This window comes from Xenopus laevis, chromosome 8L (genome assembly GCF_017654675.1).
Source record: "Xenopus laevis strain J_2021 chromosome 8L, Xenopus_laevis_v10.1, whole genome shotgun sequence".
Classification (NCBI taxonomy): Eukaryota; Metazoa; Chordata; class Amphibia; order Anura; family Pipidae; genus Xenopus; species Xenopus laevis.
The window spans coordinates 19,852,269-19,869,309 of record NC_054385.1 but is presented as its reverse complement, the minus strand read 5'-3'; the positions used below and the strand labels follow the sequence as shown (position 1 = coordinate 19,869,309).

At 40.1% G+C, this 17,041-nt stretch overlaps 1 long non-coding RNA gene across 1 annotated transcript in view; it reads right to left on the bottom strand.

Moving 5' to 3' along the window:
- Positions 1-11,448: 11,448 nt before the first annotated feature.
- LOC108699516 overlaps positions 11,449-17,041 on the bottom strand; it is a 144,091-nt gene continuing 138,498 nt past the window's right edge. Inside the window, exons 14-15 of the long non-coding RNA XR_005963534.1 lie at positions 13,534-13,637; positions 11,449-11,980 (exon numbers count right to left, since the gene is read on the bottom strand). This is a non-coding gene — a long non-coding RNA (uncharacterized LOC108699516). The remainder of the gene's footprint in view (positions 11,981-13,533; positions 13,638-17,041) is intronic.

Below are 17,041 nucleotides of genomic sequence, written 5' to 3'. Positions count from 1 at the left end.
TACTGTTTTATTATTACAGAGAAAAGGGAAATAATTTTTAAAAATGATCATTTGGAGTCTATGGGAGACAGCACTTCTGTAATTTGGAGCTTTCTGGATAATGGTTATCCAGATAACGGAAACAGATGCATTAGTCCAATGTATATCAATGAGCTGCTGTGTATCAGTGGGGTGTCGTCCTTCAATAGGGTCACATGAAATCTGTCACATCGGTGCACTACCAGGTCAATAAATGGGTTGAATGTCATTCATTGTTCTCTGCAAAACTACAGAATGAAACCCACCTGCCCTGACACTTTACGTTCCCCTTCTCTCCTCTTTATATAAAAAGCCCCCAGTGTTCTCATAAGGTGTCACAAAGCCGTACCTTTTCCCCAATTCATCTACAGATTGGATGCAGATCCTTCCCATAGTTGCAAACTGTAGAGCATCCAAAGGCAGCCAGTGTAACTGTCCATCTGACGCAGAAATGAGCTTCTACCTGTACATACAGGTATAGGATCTGTTATCCGGAAACCCGTTATCCAGAAAGCTCAGAATTACGGGAAGACCATCTCCCGTAGACTCCATTTTATCCAAATAATCCAATTTTTTTAATTTCCCTTTACCTCTGTAATAAAAAAAAAACAGTTCCTTGTACTTGATCTAAACTCAGATATAATTAATCCTCAGTGGAAACAAAACCAACCTACTGGGTTAATTTACTGCTTCAATTATTATTAATTATAGAATTACGGTATGCAGATCCAAATTACAGAAAGATCCTTTGTCCGGAAAGCCCCATGTTGCAAGCATTCTGGATAACAGGTTCCATAGCCGTATATCTTTCACACTAGGTTTCATGTGCAGGAGACAGTTGATATGGAACATACCATTTAACAGAAAAACGTGGCCTCTCAGGCCAGACACAAGCAGCGCAGTTACACTTTCTATTAAACAGACAAGTAATCCCCATCCACGCTATTATTCACACAGCTGCTCCGTGACGGATTTCTCCAAGGGCGGGAATATGGTTTCATATAAAACCTACAGGGATTTGGCCTGCACCACTGCTACTATTTCTGCTGTGCAAGTGTGGAGGAATTTCACCTTAATGCCGCAGGCAAACGCTCGGAGAGAAGCAACACTGATTCCCTTGACTGCTTATATCGAAAACGAAAACGGCCTATTTATCTGGGGGAAAAAACTTTGTGTTTTTTTTAAATACATTTCGGTTGGTCTTTTTTTTATTCAAATTTCGACCCTTGATAAATCTGCCCCTTATTTGATACATTTCTCAGCAGCGTCTCTGGAGTATTAGCAACTATTGTATCAATTCTAACAGCTGCCTTTGATGAAACTCAGAGATAAGAAATGTATCCATTAAATGTATCAACATAGAACAGTTTTGGGGGGTCGGCGACCCCCTCCCAGAGCTGCTTTTGAGGGTGAAAAATTACACTTTACACTTTCTTTTCACAAATAGAAAATAGAAAGTATCGGAAAAAGTCGTTATTTCTGGAGATCTAGCTGAAAACAACCAGTTGTTTGAAGGTGAACAACCCCTTTAATGGAACCAGGGATTCTGCTGATCAGGGACAAAGATAAGAAATGTATCAACTAAATTTCATCAATTTAGAACAGTTGACAGGGTCGGCGACTCCCCTCCCAGAGCGGCTTTAGAAGGTAAAAAAAAAATGTCACTTTACATTTCCAAAATAAACAGACACACATAGAAAGTAATTGGAAAAAGTCTTTATTTCTGGTGAACTCTCTGAAACCAACTGAACTGAAAAAAGTGTTGGAAGGTGAACAACCCCCTTTAAAAAAAAAAAATCCTACCCTCCCCAAACTCAACAATAACATGCACAGTGGGCTTCCAGACTTATTCTTATACTAAGCTACTAAAGGTGCAAGTCCCTCGATCATATAGATACAGTACTACCACCTACTGCCCTGCTCCAACCTATCAGAGTAAAGCAGGGCCGGTCTGGGACTAAAAAGCAGCCTGGGCAAAAAAAATCAAAGCAGCCCACATGTAAACACTCAGTGTTGTACTCATCCACTTATATATTGGGGTAAAACTGCAAACAATTATGTGCATAAAGAGCTGGCTCTCTCATTTAAAGTGATACTGACATTAAAAATTTTCATTTCAAAATATTAATCTACAATAAAAATTACATATAGGTCAAGTTAATCGTTTTTTGCCAATACAGTAGTTCTTCTTTTGTAATTAATTATTACTAAACCTGACTGTGTTGCTAAACTGACTGTCCCATCTCAGCCTGTCAAGAGTCTCTAATGCTAACGGAATCCTGCCCCCTCATAGAGGAACATGGGGGCAAGAAAAGTAATGTAAAAGCATCAGGCAAATACTTTTATGCCAAATTATAAATAGCATTCAAAGATAATGTTATGATGGATATTAAACAAGGTTATGTAATGTAAAATATGTTAAAGATTCTGCAGCCTTGTGCCTTTATATGGCCACGGAACTCCTCAGTGACTTCTAATATCCTTATCATTTACAGTAGGGGGTACATTATCCCTTATAATACATGAGTGATACTCAGAGTTCCCTGTATAACTCAGCCTGCAGCCTTGTGCCTTTATATGGTCACAGAACAACCCCTCAGTGACTTCTAATATCCTTATCATTTACAGTAGGGGGTACATTATCCCTTATAATACATGAGTGATACTCAGAGTTCCCTGTATAACTCAGCCTGCAGCCTTGTGCCTTTATATGGTCACAGAACAACCCCTCAGTGACTTCTAATATCCTTATCATTTACAGTAGGGGGTACATTATCCCTTATAATACATGAGTGATACTCAGAGTTTCCTGTATAACTCAGTCTGCAGCCTTGTGCCTTTATATGGTCATAGAGCAACCCCTCAGTGACTTCTAATATCCTTATCATTTACAGTAGGGGGTACATTATCCCTTATAATACATGAGTGATACTCAGAGTTCCCTGTATAACTCAGCCTGCAGCCTTGTGCCTTTATATGGCCACGGAACCCCTCAGTGACTTCAAATATCCTTATCATTTACAGTAGGGGGTACATTATTCCTTATAATACATGAGTGATACTCAGAGTTCCCTGTATAACTCAGCCTGCAGCCTTGTGCCTTTATATGGCCACGGAACCCCTCAGTGACTTCAAATATCCTTATCATTTACAGTAGGGGGTACATTATTCCTTATAATACAGGAGTGTACTGGCCTTCATATATATTTTTTTATGCATTTTCCTTATTATTCACATTGACAGGAAACATTGTTTTTACTGACCATGCAAAGTATTAGCTGGTGAGGAGATCCTCTAACCTCCTCCATTTACTTTTCATTCTGACTGGCTTCAGTGCAGCCAGCTCCAACACTGACATATCCTGCACATTAATGTCTGACTGGGGGGGGCAGGGCCCACCAGGGCTGCCACATTAGGCCCACAAGGGCCCCCCTCCGTCGCAGGGCCCCCTCTGTAATCCTCCCCCACCTCTCCTCAGTCGCAGGGGCCCCTCTGTAACCCTCCCCCACCCCTGCTGCTCGCACATACTGTACTTACTTTGCACATGCGATCAGGCAGGGGAGGGGAGGTGAGGAGCGTCTGTTCTGTGCAGTGGGTCTGAGCCGGCACGGCCCACCCACGCTGCTGCACATCCTCTAGATGTCGCCACCATGTTTTAACTTCTTTCCAGCCGTTAGTGTATTTCCTCGGCAGCTGGGAATATTGATGTTGCTGCTGGTTTCAGCAGAGAAGGCAGGCACAAGGGGCGTGTCACATGGCTCCGGAAACAGCAGAGACACTGCAGCACAGTTTCTTATTAGGAGCGACGAGCGAGAGAGCGGGCCGGCCCACTTTAATGAAATTTAAAGCGGCGCCCTTCGGGCAATTGCCCGAATCCACAGATTGTCAGTCCGGGCCTGGAGTAAAGTGAAGCACCGGTAACTGCACAATACATATGGATGAAATCTTTTTAGACTGGTAGAATAAATACCCTGCTTATGTAGCTTTAACTTTAGAAATATAGCGCTTTCAGTACAGAGATACAATTGCACAAACAATGCAATATCAGGACTATTGACTCATATGGCATCAGACCCAAAATACTGGGACATTTATGCTATGGCCATAAAATCAGCGACTCAGCTAAGGCAGAAAGTCTAATGTGATTTACATAACATTTTGAGGATTTTTCGCTCTCCAACCGACAAAAACAAAGAATTCAGCTCCCACTGAAAGTGAACTATACCAGTCACTCCAAATACTTTGAAGAATGGGAAAATAAGGGATGCTGTCAAGTTTTTTTTAAAAATGAATCAGTTAATAGCGCTGCTCCAGCAGAATTCTGCACTGAAATCCATTTTTCAAAAGAGCAAACAGATTTTTTTATATTCAATTTTGAAATCTGACATGGGGCTAGACATATTGTCAGTTTCCCAGATGCCCCCAGTCACCCGAAAGTCGAACAAACGATCATCCGTGCCAATCTAACCTGCAACTAACCATTCAAATTAATATAAAGTAGTAAAAACAACAAATCAGATGATGCTCTGATGATGAATTGACTGGCAGCAATCGTACGGAAGTTAAGTCTGACAAAAAGCAGTGTATTGACAGATAGGGAATACATACAGAGATATTAACTTTGGCCGATATGAATCCTTTTAACCAATCCCATCGACCGATCAACATGGCATGGAAAATGTTGGAACAATCCACAAAAGGTCTTAAAATTTAGTAGGATAGTATCTTTGCATTTATGGCCAGCTTTTTTCTCTCCATACATAAACCCTCCAGTTGTTATATAAACTTACCACTAGGTGGTACTACATACCTGTCAAATTAAAGAAACAATTCCCTTCCTCTTCAGAGTTATACGAAAGATTCAGCTCAAGTGAAGGCTCACTAAAATGCATCTAGCTCCTATGCCATGCAATTAAACAATATTGGGTTGACATATGCAATTTTATTATGAAATAACAGACATTGAAGAGTCCACTAGAAACTTGTGCTCTCATCTTTTTTCACTTCGACATTAGAAAAATACCACTCTGACGAACAAACTAGCTCTCCATGGGGCAAATTCACTAACTTCCGGAAATTGGCCAGCGACGGCTTCACTCACATTGCCGCACTTCGCCAGACGAAAGTTCATCAGGACAACGCTAATTCAATAAAATGCGAAGTTGCGTCCAGGGCGCCAAACAATGGCGAAGTTTCGCTAGCGTTAATTCGGCAAGCAAAGCGAAGTTGCGCTAGCATTGGCTAATTTGCAAACGGCGGGAAGTTAAAGTTGAATGGATGTATATGTTGCAGCAAATACATTACACTACACAAGCCTGGGAAACCTTAATAAAATAAAATAAAGTTGTTATATTGCCCTACACATGAGCCCAGTGTATAGTTTATGTGCCATATTTTAGGAAATGTAGGGGGGAAGCCCTAAAAAATTTACCATGTTTTGCAGACTATCACCCTGAAAAACTGAAAAGTCGCCAGCATTTTTTGGGACTTAGAAAAATGTAAATTTTTTTTTGAGGAAGTCCTATCTACTCTATTGCACTTCGCCTGGTCCGAGCTGGCGAAGGCAAGTCTGGCGCAAAAAGTAACGGTCAGTTAAACGGTCAGAAAATTCGCCTGGCGTTAAAAGTATGAAGTAGCGCTACAGTCTATCTCCTTCGCAAGCAAACTTACGCCAGTGCCTGTTAGTAAATCGGTGAAGTACCTAAATGACGACGCGCTGGCGTATTTTCGCAGGGTTAGTAACTTTGCACTTATATATCCACATGCGGCCAAAGCTTTAGTCCCTAGAAAATGGAAGTCAGTGAAACCACTCTTTTCCCGAAATGTGTACAATTAATGAGTACAATTAACAAGAATGTAATCCAATTTACATGAGCTTCCATGGCGATGTTGCAGTAGCTATAACTTGTTGTTTTACTTGTTTTAAGTGATTGTAAACATTTCTTTTAAACACAAAACGCTGTACAATGTTCCCCCCGCACTTCTTTCTTTCTGCACTTTGCCCTAAAACTTGAAAATCAATAAAATAAATATTTAAATAAAAAAAAACAAAAAAAAACACTCCAACCACAGGGACAGTGAAAAAAGTATTGGTAGGCCAGCATTTATTGCTATGACTAACCTAATTAAACAGGATCCGTTATCCGGAATCCCATTGTCCAGAAAGCTCCAAATTACAGGAAGGCTGTTTCTTATAGACTCCAATTTATCCAAATAATTAACATTTTTTAACATTGTTCCATTTTTCACGGTAATAATAAAACAGTAGATTGTACTTGATCCCAACTAAGATATAATTACTCCTTATTGGAAGCAAAACCAGCCTATTGGGTTTATTTAATGCTTAAATGATTTTTTAGGAGACAAGGTATAGAGATCCAAATTACGGAAAGGTCCATTATCCAGAAAACCCTAGGACATATCCTGAACATTCTGGATAACAAGTCCCATTCCTGCAATATGTTATAGGACTGAAACTCTAATCTAAAGTTATCATATCATCATAAGAGAAATATCAGGGGAATCTTCTAAAAAACCAAGCTAGATGCGTTTATTGTACTTGAACAGAATCAATTCAATGCAGTATATCCACTTACATTACACTTAGAGAAAATATGTCCCTTACCTTACTCTGATGATATGATACAATCAAGGTCAGTCCTGTCAATCGTCATGCAAGGGATGTTTTCAGATGAAACCTTTTGCTCTGGTGCTAGAAAGTTTTAAGTCCATACCTGTAATCAGCCCAATTGCTGTAGCAAAGACAAAAATGGTAAAACTCAATCTCTTTGGATCCCAATTGTACATCCACCCCCTCCCCCTACAGTGGCATTTATACTGTATACAGCAACAGGATTTTAAATGATGCAGACATTAGGCCAGATATCAGGAAAGTCCGTCCGAGGGCCGCATATACTGGGCAATAAACTGCCAACTCAGCTTTAACTTCTAGTATGTTATAGAATGGCCAATTCTAAACAACTTTTCAATTGGTCTTCATTATTTATTTTTTATCATTTTTAAAAGATTTGCCTTCTTCTTTTGACTCTTTCCAGCTTTCAAAAGGGGGTCAGCGACCCCATCTAAAAAGACATGCTCTGTAAGGCTACAGATTTATTGGTATTGCTACTTTTTAGTTCTAATCTTTATATTCAGGCCTCTCCTATTCATATTTCAGTCTCTTATACAAATCAATGCATGGTTGCTATGGTAGCTGGGATATTTGGACCCAAGCAACAAGATTGCTATAATGCAAACTGCAGAGCTGCTGAATAAATAGCTAAAGAACTCAAAACCCACAAATAATAAAAAATTAAAACCAACTGCAAATTGTCTTGAAATATCACTCTCTACATCATACTAAAAGTTAACTCAAAGGTGAACAACCCCTTAAATCTATCTGCAATTTAAAGCCCAGTGTATAGAGACCTCCAACGAGCTTCCCGGATCGATATCTGACCGAAAGTCGGGCACGTTATTTGGCCGGGCTCAAATATTGCGTGGGATCCAGGACTGCATCAGTTCGTTGATGCGGTCTTTGATCCAACCTCCTGTTTTCTCCTGGTTATGATCCAATCGTTGGGCCCTAGGGCCCATGATCGCCCACCTCAATATCGGGAATATATAGGAATCGGGGAAAGATCCGAGCTCGCCAAACGAGCGGATCTCCATATGTATGGACAGTTTTACATACAAAGCCAAATCACCCTAAATGTAAACGCCAGAGATCTGATGAACAGTTTGATGCCTAATATGTATAGATACATTGAAGTATGGGGTATATATGGGGTATATACCCCAAATAAAGATATTCTCGGCTGTCAACTTAGCTTCTGCAGTTAAATTCCTCTCACTGTGTAAAATGTGTTGTAAGACTTCTTTAACTGTACACAGACCAGAAAACCATATCGTTTTGAAATTACACAGACCCAATACAGTTGAAGATGCCTTTCCAAACCAAAGTACTAAACGGCAAAGCTATAACGGCAAAGCTGTAATAGAAAACATATAAGGAACCATAATGCAGGGATAAAAATGCAATAAAACTTGAAAAAAAAATGTGCAAAGCAATGAAACAACAAAATAACTGATCCAGCAGAGGAATTTATGGTCAAATAGTCACGCTGCCAAATAAACAGTTATTGGGGGAAATACAAAAGGGTATAATGAATAGGAAAAGTAATAGTGATATTCTTTCAAATATCTTTTATTAAGATTTCATACAAGAACAGGGGATTGCTATCATTAATTAACATTGCAGAAAGTATGTTGCACAGGATATAAGACATCAACATCATGCAGTATTATTCATGCGCTTCTCTTGGTGCCTAATCGTCCCCTACTGACTATGCGTCATAGTGTGAAAGTGTGTGTGGGAGTATGTGGAGGATGGGGTGGGGGAGGCAGGTGAATGCAACATGAGACACCTCTCGGTAGGTTTGGTTTGTCATGCTATCAGCTGAGAATATTCTTGACTCCCTTTGAATACAACCCAAGTGAACCATTGTGCAGTGTAATTTCTGACCTGTTTGTCAGTGTGTGTTGATCGTTGTTCAAATTGTTGGATCTCCTCTACCTTCAGCAACCATTCACGGGGTGTTGGTGTTTGCTGATTTTTCCAATATCTGGGTATCAGTAGTTTTGCGGCGTTTAGCAGGTGCGGGAGGGCTGAATTGTGAAAATGGAACTTGTCTTCCGTGGACATGTGAAATAGTAAGGCGTAGGCCGGGTCGTTTAGGTTTCTGTCCCCAGCTACATTTTGACACACCCGGAGGACCGAGTCCCAGTAAGGCTTGATCAAGGGACACGACCAAAAGATGTGGAGCAATGAGCCTACATCACTTCTGCATCTCCAACAGATGTTTGTTGTGTTAGGGTATATTTTATGGAGCTTCTGTGGCGTGTAGTACCACTTGGTCAGAATTTTGTAATTCAACTCTTGAATCCTATTGCACCTGGAGCTGTAAGATAGAGTACGTATCATGTCTATTGTTTCTTCCTCTGTCAGGTTTAGGTTCAGGTCTTTAGACCAGGTGTTAATAAACGGGAGTTCCATGATGTTTTGCTCGCCTGTGGCAGCCTTATAAATTGTAGATAGGGTATGTCTTGGAGGAGTAGCGCTGTGGCACAGCTGTTCAAATTTCGAGAGTTTTCTGCCAAAGACCCTGTCACCTCCTAGTGTACAATAAAAATGTTTAAGCTGACTGTATTGGAGATGCATCCGTGGGGTAAAGGAACATCGCTGGTCCAGCTTCTCTCTCGTGACCATGGTGCCTTTATCTACGAGGTGAATCATTTGTAGGTGATCATCTATGAGCCACGGTTTGTAGTCTTCTCTGTTTAGTGCAGGCGGGAAGTAATAGTGATATTCTGAGACAATTTGCAATTGGTTTCCGTTTTTTTATCATTTGTGGTTTATGACTTATTTAGCTTTTTATTCAACAGCTCTCCAGATTGATATTTAAGCAATCGGGTTGCTAGAGTCCAAATTCCCCTAGCAACCATGCACTGATTTGAATAAGAGACTGGAATGTACATAGGAGAGGGCCTGAAGAGAAAAAGGACTAATAAAAAGTAGCAATAACATTACATTTGTAGCTTTACAGAGATGGGGTCAGTGACTCCCATCTGAATGTTAGAGTCAGAAAATAGTTAAAAAAACTATAAAAAAATAAAATAAGGAACACCAATTGAAAAGTTGCTTAGAATCAGCCACTCCATAACATACTAAAAGTTAAGTTAAAGGTGAACCACCCCTTTAACCTCATTATTTTTTATCTAGATTTTGCCCCGTATTTGACATTTATTTCTGAGGAAGTGATGAACAAGATGTACAGTATGTAAATGAATACTGAGCCCCGTGTAAATGGCTGGTTATTAGATATTTGATTACAATTTAATAATCTGCCACTGGGTGGTGGTGGAGGACCTTGTTTGAATAAATAAAATAACTAACTAAAGTTTTGGGACAGCCAAAAAACTTTTTATAAACACTATTGTTGCCCCATAAACAGACTGTTATCCAGAATGCTCTTCATTCCTTAAGTTTACTAGAAAATCATGTAAACATGAAACAAACCCAATAGGCTGGTTTTGCTTCAAATAAGGATTAATTTTATCTTAGTTGGGATCAAGTACAAGCTACTGTTTTATAACTACAGAGAAAAAGGAAATTGTTTTTAAAAATTGGATTTATTGGATTAAAATGGAGTCTATGGGAGACAGCGTTCCTGTAATTCAGTTTTTTCTATAAAACAGGTTTCTGGATAACGGATCCCATACCTGTCTATATATATATCCCACCCAATATCTAAACTCAAACTGGTTGCACACTCAAATGCATTGTAAAATTTAAAAGTGGACCAGCCCTCCTTAGGGTAAGGGCACACGCGAAGATTCTGGGGCAACTTATCTCAACTTATCTCCCCAAACTGACTCCCCTGCCTTCCTGCCAGGTAGAATGTAAACCCCAGGCGGGATAGTACTCGGATCGCTTCGTTTTCCAAAGTCATCAAAAGTTTCGGAAAACAAAGCGCTCTGAGTGCCACCCCACCGGTGATTTACATTTTAGCCGGTGGGAAGGCAGTTCGGGGAGATTAGTTGCCCTGAAGAAGAGGAGATTTGTCGCCGGCCAACTAATCTCCTCGAATCAAGAGCGTGTATCTCTGCCCTAAGTCTTTCAGTTGTGCTAATTTATTTGTGCATTTACTATGCATATGACCTACACAAATAAAGAATTGCATCTAAAAGCATGTTGAGGGCTGGCAATAATAAAAGGAAGCATAACAAATATGCTCCAGTTTTATACTAAATATTACAGGTATGGGACCTTTTATCCAGAATGCGCTGGACCTGGGGTATTCCAGATAACGGATCTTTCTGTAATTTGGATCTTCTTACCTTGTGTCTACTAGAGAGTCATGGAAACATTAAATAAGCCCAATAGGCTGGTTTTGTTTCCAATAAGGATTAATTATACCCTAGTCTTAAATACAAGGTACTGTTTTATTATTGCAGAGAAAAAGGAAATCGTTTTTAAAAATGTGGATAAAATGGAGTCTATGGGATACAGCCTTCCCATGTTTTGGTTGCTTTCTAGATAAGGGGTTTACGGATAAACGATCCCATATCTGTACTTCCATGCAGATTTCATATAGAAATATTCAAGAACCCTAAAGACAGAGAAGGATTAGGGCAGGGGCACACGGCATATTCTGGGAGATTTAGTCGCCTGGCGACTAATCACCTCTTCTTCGGGGTGACAATCTCCCCTAACTGTCTTCCGCCTGCTAAAATGAAAAAACGCCTGCACCAATGCACTCGCGGCCTTTCCATTTCCGAAGTCGTCCGAAGTTTTCTTGTGAGGCAATCGAATCGACGCGAGTGCCATTGCGCTTTTTCATTTTAGCAGGGGGAAAGCAGTTTGGGAAGATTGTCGCCCGAAGAAGAGGCGACTAAAGACTAAATCTCCCCGAATCTGCCAGTGTGCCCCTGCCCTTAGGGCACATTAGTTTGGGTCACCAAAAGAGTCGAGGATCCAGTACTACAAGGAGGCCGATAGCTGGGGATTTACAGGTGAAATAAAAGAAGAAGAAAGGGGAGAAGAAATTAGAGGAATTTATTTTTCAGCCGTGGGAGCAGAGATAAACTATAGGGATAGCGGGGAGAATGCATCTGTATGACAAATATGTCCTGCCTGAATGATTTGTGATTTACAGGGTATCAGTATGGAATGCACAACTCACACACAGAGGAGAAGAGCCTCTGCCTGAAAATCATTACAGAGAATTTTATTCCCTCAGAGATCTACAGATTGAGAATCTCTCAGCCCTTTTTTTTTTTTTTTAATTTCCTCTTGACATTGCCTCTGTGGGATGAGAGGTGACATTAGCATTGGCGTGTCACTCTGCGATGTGGCTGAGGGTGACATCTTTGTCAGGGATATGGGAGCAATCATTGGTTCCTGGCAGGGGAAAAAAAAGAAAAAAATAAACCCATCACCTACAGCAAAGAGCAACCCCCACTCAAACCCATTCATATGAATGAGAAACACAGAGAGGCTCGTCTGTAACATACAGAAAAGGTTTATATATTTGTGCGGCTCTTTGTGTCTATTTATCCACCGCAACGAAAAACTGGATTATAAAGTACATATATTGCTGTGCAATGTGTTGGCGCTTTAAAAATACATGTTAATAATAATAATAATAATAATAATATCCAGAATGCTCGGGGCCTGGGGTTTTCCATAATTCGGTTGTTCGCCTTTAAATTAACTTTTAGGGGCAGATTTATCAAGGGTCGAATTTCGATGAATTTTCGGGTGAATAGGGCGTTTTTGTTCGAATCGTATGAATCGAAGTAACATCGTATTCGATCAAAAACGATTCAAACGTTTTCAAAGTCCACCAATTGACTCCAAATAGGTTCTAGGAGGCTGAAACTGCGATTTGGCAAGTTTTAGTTAATGGTCGAAGTCGAATTTTTAAAGACAGTACATGATAAATTTCGATATTCTAATTTGAATCGAATTTGGACTATTCCCTAGTTGAAGTACACGAAAAATAGCTAAATTCTAATTTTTTTAATTTGAATTTTCACTTCGACCCTTGATAAATCTGCCCCTTAGTATGATGTAGAGAGTGATATTCTGAGACAATTTGCAATTTTTTATAATTATAATTTCATTTTTTATAATTTGTATTTTTTTGAGTTATCTTTTTGTTCAACAGTTCTGCCAAATTTCTATTTCAGCAATCTGGTTGCTGAAGGTCCAAATAACCCAATAATACAATTTGAGATGGGGTCAGTGGCCCCCCAATTGAAAGCAGGAAATAGAAGGAAAAAGGCAAATCATTCAAAAACTATAAAATAAATAAATAATGAAGACCAACTGAAAAGGTGCTAAGAACTGGCCATTCTACAACATACTAAAAGTTAACTGAAAGGTGAACCACCCCTTTAAGTCTACTAGAAAATCATGTAAACATTAAATAAACCCAATAGGCTAGTTTTGTTTCCAATAAGGATTAATTATATCTTTGATGGGATCAAGTACAAGCTACTGTTGTATTATTACAGAGTAAAAGGGAATCATTGTTTAAAAATGTGGATTATATGGATAAAATTGAGTCTACAGGAGACGGCCTTTCTGTAATTTGGAGCTTTCTGGATAACAGGTTTCCAGATAAGGGATAATTGCCCCCTAGTCACAGATTAAAGCAGTCATTATATAGATATCACATACACGACAGCCAGGGATGGACTGGCCTGACAAAATCCCAGTGGGTCCAGTCCCAAATGTGCTCCAGACTAGGGTCATTTCCCTAAGTCCTTCCTTATATCCAACCTAGACACACACAGAACAATCTACAATTAAATGGGGAGATGATGGCCCATGAGTGTCCAACAATGACTACAACACACACACTACATATCAATGGCTAAAATGTCCCATGTTAATGTTGGATATACATTCCCAGATTTGGTCAGTTTGGCCAATTTCCATCATATTACCTGTCTGCCTGGTGGTTTATGCAAACTTTATAAGGTCATCTTATGGGCTTGCAGTTATTCTGTCCAGAAAGAGTAACGGGAGTCAGAGTGATGTCTCCTTACGCCTGTGTGGATGGTGAAATCACAGATATCCATCAGTTCAATCCATTGGTTACTCAGCCTGCGTATGGCACAACAATCATTGTGTATTAAATACAACTCACATATAAAGTCCATCTCTGATGAAGAAGATATGGACCAGGGTGTACTGATAGACATTAGTCTTAACTTTAAAAAAAAAAAAAAAAAAGATACCATGCTTAAATGCTCACACCAGCTCTTTATGGACTTGTACCCCTGCTCACACCAGCTCTTTATGGACTTGTACCCCTACTCACACCAGCTCTATATGGACTTGTACCCCTGCTCACACCAGCTCTTTATGGACTTGTACCCCTGCTCACACCAGCTCTATATGGGCTAGTACCCCTGCTCACATCAGCTCTATATGGGCTTGTACCCCTGCTCACACCAGCTCTATATGGACTTGTTCCCCTACTTACACCAGCTCTATATGGACTTGTACCCCTGCTCACACCAGCTCTATATGGGCTAGTACCCCTGCTCACATCAGCTCTATATGGGCTTGTACCCCTGCTCACACCAGCTCTATATGGACCTGTTCCCCTGCTTACACCAGCTCTATATGGGCTTGTACCCCTGCTCACACCAGCTCTATATGGGCTTGTACCCCTGCTCACACCGGCTTTTAATGGGCTTGTACCCCTGCTCACACCAGCTCTATTTGGGCTTGTACCCCTGCTCACACCAGCTCTTTATGGACTTGTACCCCTGCTCACACCAGCTCTATTTGGGCTTGTACCCCTGCTCACACCAGCTCTATATGGGCTTGTACCCCTGCTCACACCAGCTCTATATGGGCTTGTACCCCTGCTCACACCTCTTTATCTCTGTGTTTCAATCAACTATCCTAAACCATCAGTCGCTAACAAATAATGGCAAATAGCTAAGAGTAGAACATCTCTGAAATCTGGGCCCATGTGATAGATCAATTTTCATTGGTTTCATACTGATCTCTAAAATACCGGTGAAACTATATATCTGCAAACACCTCCCTAGTGTTCACCAAGGCCTCACCAGAACTAGAAGTGACTCTAGCCACACAGTTTAAAACATACCGAACGAAAGTATGCACTATTCCCTAACTTCTATCCATACTATAATGTATTGAAGTGTATTAATTGTCCCCTAAAGTGCACAGTATGGTGCCAATTTCAAGTTGTTCCCCTAAAAACATCTGCCTGTCTAAACCTGCTATCAACCATTATAAATAATAGTTGAACTCCAATTTTACATTTTTTCCCAGAATTTATGACATTTTGGTGAAGTCCCGTGAAGGCAAGCTGTGTTTTTTCTTTCCCAGATTTAAAAGGTTCCTGCAATGTATGTAGTTTTAATGCAGTTCCCTGGGAAATGTAATATTGGGTTTCTACTCTACAGTAAAATTTTCCATTCGTTTTCATCAAGGTCATCAGCCTTTTGTTTTTTACATGGTCATGGAACTCCGAGATGACTTCCAACATCCTAATCCTTTATCCTATATAATAAAGTTGAAGTGTCTCTGCGTCCAGTCCCTGTGTCCGTGGGATTGCGCTACTGCGCATGTGCCCCACGGACTGTCTCTGCATATGTTCTAGTGCCCGTTAATTTAACGGGCTTAATGTCTAGTTTATTATAATACACAAGTTTCAGTGAGTCATGTGACAGAAATTACATCACTAAGCTCCGATTACAAGCGATGACATCATTAAGCACTAGTTTAGAAGGATAGTTTACAGGATATTCAAGTGTCTTGTGTATTATAATGAAATAAACTATTAGTAGAGAGACATAAGAACACTGTATGGGGACAACTTGAGGATGTTTCCCCTTTAATAACACAGAATGCGATGCAGGATGCTGCCGTCCCTTTCACTGTTTGTCTGTCTGTGCCAATGGAGTGGCAGTGAGTTGAGTAGAACACTGACCCTCTCTTGGCGAAACAACTCTCCTCTCCACTGCACCTCCACTGACAGAATAATTGCCTTTCACTCACTTGGAAACGATTTACTTTTCATCGTCTGCTCCCTGCCAATTAATGGCTTTAATTTTCTGTGTTACAGGTCTGTAAATCGCTGCCACATAAATGATAATTGGGGCGACTTGATCTCTCACATAAGAGGCGAGACAGAGACCTATACTGTCCTGGGTTACATCTTGGCTGGCACTGAAACTGTATGTTGGCCCTGCATGCTAGAGACTGGGATCCCACAGAGGCTGAGCTCCAATATTAACACAGTCACACCAATACATATATCCTTGTTCCTATTCTGTCCACATAAATTATACACCTAAATACAAAATAGAATGATACAGTATTATTACAGCTCCAAATAACAAAAAGGCTGTCTTCCATTTTATCCAAATAATCCAAAATGTTAAAAATGATTCCCTTTTTCTTTGTAATAAAACAGTAGCTTGTACTTGATCCCAACTAAGAAATAATGAATCCTTATTAGAAGCAAAACCAGCCCATTGGGTTTATTTAATATTTACATTATTTTCTAGTAGACTTAAGGTGTAAAGATCTAAATTACAGAAAGATCCGTTATCTGGAAACCCCCAGGTCCAGAGCATTCTGGACAACAAGTCCCATACCTGTACAAGTATGTAAGGGAGACACGTGATTTTAGGTGGATGGTAACCACAGGGCAATAGTGCTTGTAGCTGAAAACCCTTGTGCAACTGGCTAGATGCCAAAAAGCACCCATTGGGGCTCCCTGTTTGGTACCCATTCCTAAAATGCACCATTCTCTAAAATAAGCACACCTCACCCAGGTTCTATTCATTTAGCACTGAATCAAATGGCGAGTTCTAACTTTCACCCATTGATAAATACAATTCAAAAAATCCCATGGAATGAATAGAACGTGGGTGAGTTTTTGTTTATTAAGCTTTAAACTTACATTTTGATCAATCTGCCCCTTTAGGTGAAACATGTGCCACACTATAAAACACACTAATGTTTTCAGATGTCCGGTAAAGCAAATAAGACATAATCGTCAACCAATGGCATAAGCCTGTGATTCTTTAAAACAGATGCCCTACTGGTGGAGGGGGCAGCACCCGCTGTTCCCACGTTAAATATGCACAGATATTACTACTTGTATGCAATAAAGCAAGGGAAAGAACTGCTCTTAAAGAAATGTACCCTTTTCAAAATTATTTTTATTAATTAAAGTTACCTTCTGAGCTTCAGATGCCCTTTAAATTGTGATCCCCTAGATCCTTATATATTTCTAAAACTATATTCTTTAAAGCAAGCTAAGCAAACAAGCACAGGAGAAAACATAGCGGCTATGAACAGACTATCCATTTGTAACTGCCCAATAGGGCCCTTACCTCCCCAAGGCGGCCAACATGTTTTTTTAATAACACATCAGTTAATAGTGCTGCTCCAGCAGAATTC